This window comes from Mobula hypostoma, chromosome 5, assembly GCF_963921235.1.
Source record: "Mobula hypostoma chromosome 5, sMobHyp1.1, whole genome shotgun sequence".
In the NCBI taxonomy this organism is placed as follows: Eukaryota; Metazoa; Chordata; class Chondrichthyes; order Myliobatiformes; family Myliobatidae; genus Mobula; species Mobula hypostoma.
In genome coordinates this window covers 24,489,737-24,497,035 of record NC_086101.1, presented here as the reverse complement: position 1 = coordinate 24,497,035, position 7,299 = coordinate 24,489,737, and positions in this window count along the sequence as shown.

The following is a 7,299-nucleotide window of genomic DNA, read 5'->3' as shown; positions in this document are numbered from 1 at the left end:
CTTAAGTTTCCCAATTCTCTACAGTTCCAATAATTTTCCTCCATTATATACCGTCTGTCACAACCACAGATTCGGCAGCGCAGTAGATACGGCAATTGCGCTTCTGAATATGCACACGTCCGCTAATTATTACTTAATTGTGATAATATTTAACTCCATACACGTCGTCGTAGAGCTTGTAGAGACTTGGACAGTACACAGCAAAGCTTCGCTGTCTGTTTGCCTTTGGCCTTGCCTGAGAAATTGGACTGTTGAGTCAAATGATTCAGAAGACTAGCGGTGTTCGTTTAATATTTAGATGTTCTTTTCAGCCGCAGTGTAGGCTTCGTATCCCATTTGAGAATTTTAGTTAACGGCCCTGTTTGGCCAAGCGTTTATTGTTTTATTTTCCCTTTAACACTGCTTGCATTAATGTTTTGTGAGTTATCGACCCGCTTCAGTGTCTTTCACTCCGTATTTGGGCCGTCTCCGAACCTGGTGACACCCTCTCTTGTTTATGTTGTGTTAGACTCATTTCCTCAGCAACGGATGCACTATGTTGGCTTAAGGTTGATTTATACCTGTGCGTAAAATGTACGCCGCAGGTACGGCGTAGCCTCCAACCCTACTCAGTATCTACGCTGAACCCTACGCCGTAGCCTAACGCGCACCTCTCCGAAAGTGTAACGACGCGTCGCGGAAATGCAAACTGAAAAAATTGTGATTGGTCCGCTTGGTAGCATCACATTTCCTCATACGCTGTAATAACTCGCCATTGGACGACTGAAATTCAGGGAAGGAACTCTGTCTGCAATGCTTTCCATAAAGCTTTACAGACCTCCGAAATTATGGAGGACCCTGTGCTTGACGCCAGTTTGTAGCTAGCTGCTACAGCCTGTTGACTTCCACCTGAAGCTAAAACTCGAATGGTGATTGCCAGTCTCTGAGTATACTGTGCGTACACTGATGCGAAATAAATGGTTGGAAACGAAACCAAATCGTCAAATCTACCTGCCGACATCCGAAAATATATGAAATGCATTTCCTCGTCCATGTCTCTCAGTGGCCGGACAAGCACAGAAAATTCACCCTCCTTCAGTTTCAGTCGTCATTGTTTGAACTGTGAGTTTCTTCGTGTTGACTTTCAACACGAAGAAACTCAACGAAGTGGCATAGAAGCCCTACCGCCAACTAGCAATTTGGTGGTGAATTGCAGCGCGACGCAGACACACCAATACACAAGAATGCTCACAACAGCGTAGCCCACTTGCGTAGGCTGAGGCATAAGCTAGTACGCACAGGTATAAAGCGGCCTTTAGAGTACCTTTAGTATCCTCTTTCAATCAATTTTGTCTCGATCCTCTCTCATGCCTCCATATTTCCATTTTACTCCACTGTAGTACTGATATATATGATTTCAACTTCTCCCTTCGAAACTGCAGGGTGAAAATATAATATAATGATAACGGTATCCAAAGGTTTCCCTTCGTTTAGATAGTTAGATGGAGCTCTTAGAGATAGCGGAGTCAAGGGATATGGGGAGAAGGCAGGAACCGGGTACTGATTGTGGATGATCAGCCATGATCACAATGATTGGCGGTACTGGCTCGAAGGGCTGAATGACCTACCCCTGCACCTATTGTCTGTGGTCTATTGTCTTTTAGTCCCCTAATCAAATATGTTTGGTTACAGATTACCTAATCCACAATCCATAGGCTGGTACTAAAAAAAAATCTCAGATGTATTCTACAATATTTTCTCTTGTGATTCATTGTAAACGTAATTTGCCAATCTACTTGCACTCTGAAATCCACAGTGATTTTCTAACATAGCCCTTTTGTCATACATTTCCGATCTTACCATATGATTTGTAACGTGCATCCTGGCTATTGTTCGGAGGTCTGTACATAACTCCCCTGAGGGTACTTCTAACTTTGAGGTTTCTTATCTCGATCCGCTGGATTATATACCTTACGACGCTCTTTTTCAGGATTTCATTTCATTTTCTTCAAACAGAGACAGCACAACCCCTCTGCCTACCTGATTATACTTTGGGTACAATTTGTATCCTTTGATGTTACGTTCGCGACTATGATTTTTCAGCTATTAATCAGAGATGCCCAAGATGCCACATCTAACAATCTACAATTGGGCTACAGCATCATCTACATTCAGTTCTATATTTGTCACCCTTTTCGATTTTGTCTCCACATTGTACAACAGCTCATCCTACTGAATACATAGGCTTGTCTTCCTTGACTGTTTCAATGAATACTGGATTTAGTTGTATGCCATCCTCAGCCCTAACATTCTGGTTTCCATTCCTCTGCGGAATTAGTTTAAAATATCCCCAACAGCTGAAACGAATCTGCCGGCAAATATATTGGTATCCCTCGGGTTTAGCTGTAAAAAATCCCTTTTGCACATGTCACACTTTTCCTAGAAGAGATCCCAAGGATTCAGAAATCTGATGACTCGCCCCCTTCACCCGTTCTTCAGCGAAATATTCACCTGCCAAGGCATATCACTGGCTCGTGGCCCAAGTTGCAATCCGGAGATGACGACGCTCGAGGTATTGCATTACACATTTCTACATAACCCCATAAACTCTCTTTTCAGGATAGCTCCTCCTTTCCTGTCTACGTTATTGGTGTGAGAATGTACCAAGCCTTCTGGATGCTCATCCTCCCGCTTTTGAATGTGGTGTACCCGATTGGGGAATTCAGTGTCCCTGCATTTGTGATGCAATATCCTATTCGGATGTCTGTTTCACACCCATAGAATCTCCTTCCTATTCTTCGAAAAATGGAATCCCCTAGCAATAGAGTTAACATCTTCTGAGCCACAGCGCCATACTCAATGCCAGAGTCCCGGTCGCTGCGGCAAACCCCTGGTGGGTCCCATACCCCCCACGAAAATTATGCCAAGCAGTATAGTTATTACTGACTACAGGGTTACCCTGAAGTGACTGCCCATTTCTTTACCTTCTCCTGACATTAACACAGATACCTGCCTCCTGCAACAATGGGATGGTAACTTCTATGATGCTCCTATCTGTTAGATGGTCAGTCAGAGCCAGAGGTAATCGAGTTGCTGCTCCATTTCTTTAATACGTTCTCCGAGAAGTGGCAACTTGATACACCTGGAGTTGAGGTGTTTATTTGTGAGGCTATAAGTCTCCCAGAAATCCAAAAACTTACAGAAAGACCTTCACAACCTCTCGACCGATTCTCAGTACACTAACTATACAATAACAGACGACGAATGAAAAATAAGATTCTTATTAGAAACTTGCCTTAACTGTTAAGCCAAAGCCTCCCACCTCCAACACTGATCCATTGACATAATGGCCGCCTCAGCAATAGCCAACCCGCCTCTCCCTACCTTATTTTTTTATCTGCCCTTGCTTATGGATAGCGATATTCACGTTAAGGTATGTGACAGATCACCATAGATGTCAACATACCAAAACGATTATGGCTTCAGTAAGATGCTACCCAGGAACATGATGGTTCAGTAATAAATGTCGAAAATTAGAGTAGGCTGTTATTGTTTGTGGTATGTATCACGCAATATTAGAAAGTATATCATCATACTTGTTGCAACACGCATCGAAGTTGCTGGTGAACGCAGCAGGCCATGCAGCATCTCTAGGAAGAGGTACAGTCGACGTTTCAGGCCGAGACCCTTCGTCAGGACTAACTGAAGGAAGAGCTAGTAAGAGATTTGAAAGTGGGAGGGACAGGGGGAGATCCAAAATGATAGGAGAAGACAGGAGCGGGAGGGGTGGAGCCAAAAGCTGGACAGTTGATTGTCAAAAGGGATATGAGAGGATCATGGGACAGGAGGCCCAGGGAGAAGGAAAGGGGGGGGGACCCCAGAGGATGGGCAAGGGGAATAGTCAGAGGGACAGAGGAAGAAAAAGGAGAGAGAGAAAAAAAAAAACGAATGCATGTATATAAATAAATAACTGATGGTGTACGAGGGGGAGGTGGGGCATTAGCGGAAGTTAGAGAAGTCAATGTTCATGCCATCAGGTTGGAGGCTACCCAGACGGAATTTAAGGTTTTCTTCCTCCAACCTGAGTGTGGCTTCATCTTTACAGTAGAGGAGGCCGTGGATAGACATATCAGAATGGGAATGGGATGTGGAATTAAAATCTGTGGCCACTGGGAGATCCTGCTTTCTCTGACGGACAGCGCGTAGATGTTCAGCAAAACGATCTCCCAGTCTGCGTCGGATCTCGCCAATATATAGAAGGCCACATCAGGAGCACTGGACGCAGTGCATCACCCCAGCCTACTCACAGGTTAGTGGTGGGATCCCTTTGAAGTTCACCAGCAACTTTGATGTGTGTTGCTTGAATTTCCAGCATCTGCAGAATTTCTCGTGTTTACATCATATTCGTTGTCCTGTTTGCAAGATATTTTACAATATCTGCAGTGGGAAAAGGGAGGACAACATAAAATCTGTGATCACTAGGACTGACGACCTGTAGGACGAGGCTGCCCGACAAAGTCCAGGATAATTCATGTTAATCGAAAATGTGTTGGGAGGATATATTGGTGTTTATTAGTAGAATGGATTAGTGCGCCCTTGCTAAGCCACTACCCTTTGGCTCCACATTATCTTCAGCTTAATTGAAGAGGGCTTTGGATCCTGAATGTATTGTGACTTGCTCCATTTATATTCCTGTCATATAACGCGCAGAATCTCAGTGAAACGGACATTTACGAGGCCACTCCAGCCATTATGCAATAATTAAAGACATTTAATTGGTGGGCACACTTGGACTGTACGAACGCCATTAAAGCTTTCAACAACCTCACAAATCAGAAAATTGTCCAGAGAATTAGAAGCGAATAATGGCATAATATGCAAAAATGATTAGCTTTAGATAAGCGTGATGCTTTGAGTCATATATTCAGTTTGTTCATACACACACACACACACACACACACACACGAAAACCCACACACACAGGCCCTCTCGCATTTCTCTTGCCCTTCTTCTGAACAACTTCCAATTAACAGGAATTCTGCAGATGCTGGAAATTCAAGCAACACACATCAAAGTTGCTGGTGAACGCAGCAGGCTAAGCAGCATCTATAGGAAGAGGCACAGTCGACGTTTCAGGCCGAGACCCTTCGTCAGGACTTCCAATTAACTCTCTTTTGTCCCCTTTCCCCCCCAATTTCCATGCATGATTGTCATTAAGCTGCGCGGGGGAGAGGAAGCGTAGAAACTGAAATGTCCTCATGCACGTAGACTTTATTGCCACACAGCTGGAATTTTCGTTGATATACTATTAATATAATTTTGAAATTGCCCTCATATTTCGAAATATATGATAGTATAATGGTCAAATACCCTCCAGTTAATTATGTGTATTAAATATACTCGTTCCATTTATTAATAATCTGCAGATATCCAAAAACAGACCTGAAGTGGAACATTTGGATAACCTACTGAAGACTAAAACGCATATAATCATTATAATCATTTTATATATAGAAAAAGTGCGAGTAGTAGTTAGGCTATGTGAAAATTTTCTGCTGACTGCAATGCTTGGCACGCGCAGCTACCAATAAATAAATGAATGTGTCACAACAGGGGCGTTGCGAATGGACTAAAAGTACAAGACAGAGACACTGAAGTACCAAGGAACCGGACTTGACTAGAATAGGGACGTGACAGGATACAGACAAGGAGCAGGGACAAGAACGCAGACTTGGGCTTGGATCTCGAGCCAGAGATTGGACAAGGACCCAGAACCTGGGTCTTGCCTCGGGCTCGGGCCCCAGAACCAGGCAAGGACATGACATGACTGCAGGACTGCAGGACTGCAGGCTGGGGTCTAGCGGCTTGAGGCTTGGAGAGAGGCTTGGGGTCTTGAGGCTTGGATACATGCTTGGGGTTTTGAGGCTTGAGGCTTGGAGACAGGCTTGGGGTCTTGAGGCTTGAGGCTTGGAGACAAGCTTGGGGTCTTGAGGCTTGAGGCTTGGAGACAAGCTTGGGGTCTTGAGGCTTGAGGCTAGGGTACTCCGAGGCTTGGGTATGGACTCCGAGCCAGAGACTGGGCAAGGACCCAGAACCTAGGACTTGACTCAGCCTCGGACTCCAGAACTAGGCGAGCCCAAGACGAGGCTACAGGACTGGACATGGCTTGGGTGAGGAACTCCTGGGTAGGGCGAGACACGACAGGTTAGGTCTCATGGACATTATTCGGATAGGACTGGACTAGGGCCTTCGGGAGCACGGAGACTTGGACTAGAAGAGATGGGAGCACGGAACACAGAGCCGGGACCCCTCCTTGGGAACAGGACATAGGCCCGGAACTCATACACAGAACGCTGAACATGAAGAGACGGATCCGAACACAAGGTGGCGGCACACGGCCGGACCCACCTAGCGAAGGCGAGGACACAGACAGACAATTCCACACAACGAAAGACAATTCCTTATCTTGACCTAACAAGGCTGCAGTCTTGCTGCGGCGGTAAAACTTCAGTGATACAGGGGGGATATCTAGGCTAGGTGAGCAGGCAGAGAGCCAGGCGAGGTATCCAGGCAGAGAGTCAAGCGAGGTATCCAGGCAAACAGTCAAGCGAGGGGGGAAAGACAACGCGTGGAACAGAACAGTCCATCAGGGAATCCCTGGTTTGCAGAGGTATTTATGTCTCAGCCCCAAAACGAGAGTCATGTGCCCACAACAGAAACTGGGGAAAACCAGAAACCCTGAAATAAGGAAGTATGGATCGGATCATGAACCGGAATACGGACTTCACAGACTGGACCATGACAGAACGAATGAATGAATGAATAAATAAATAAAATTAGATTCCGGGGAACATTGTGGGGAAAGAAGTACATATATAAAATAAGGAATCGAAAGATACAGCACCGTGGAGTTTTGTATATTGCAGTGCAAGTTCTGTGGGAAATGTGGAAGAGCATAAGAACATGGGCCAGCACTTGTCGTTAAGGTATTGAGGAAATATTGAGACGGTTCGGGGAGTAAAAGGGATGCAAGATCAATATGCCGGGGTTTTGTTGATTTGGACATGATATAACGGAAAGATTAAAGGAGCAGTGTTGACATTGCTAGTCAGGGAAAATGTGACAGTAGTGCTGAGACAGGACGGACAAGACAGCTCGTCTACTGAGGCTATATGTCTGTATTTGAGCAGTAAGAAATGGGCGGACACATTGATCGGATAATATTATAGACTACCAATATTCAGCGACATTAAGAAGAGTACCTTTGTACAGAGATCGTCAAGAGCTTCACAAAACAAATGACCATAAGACAATAAGAAG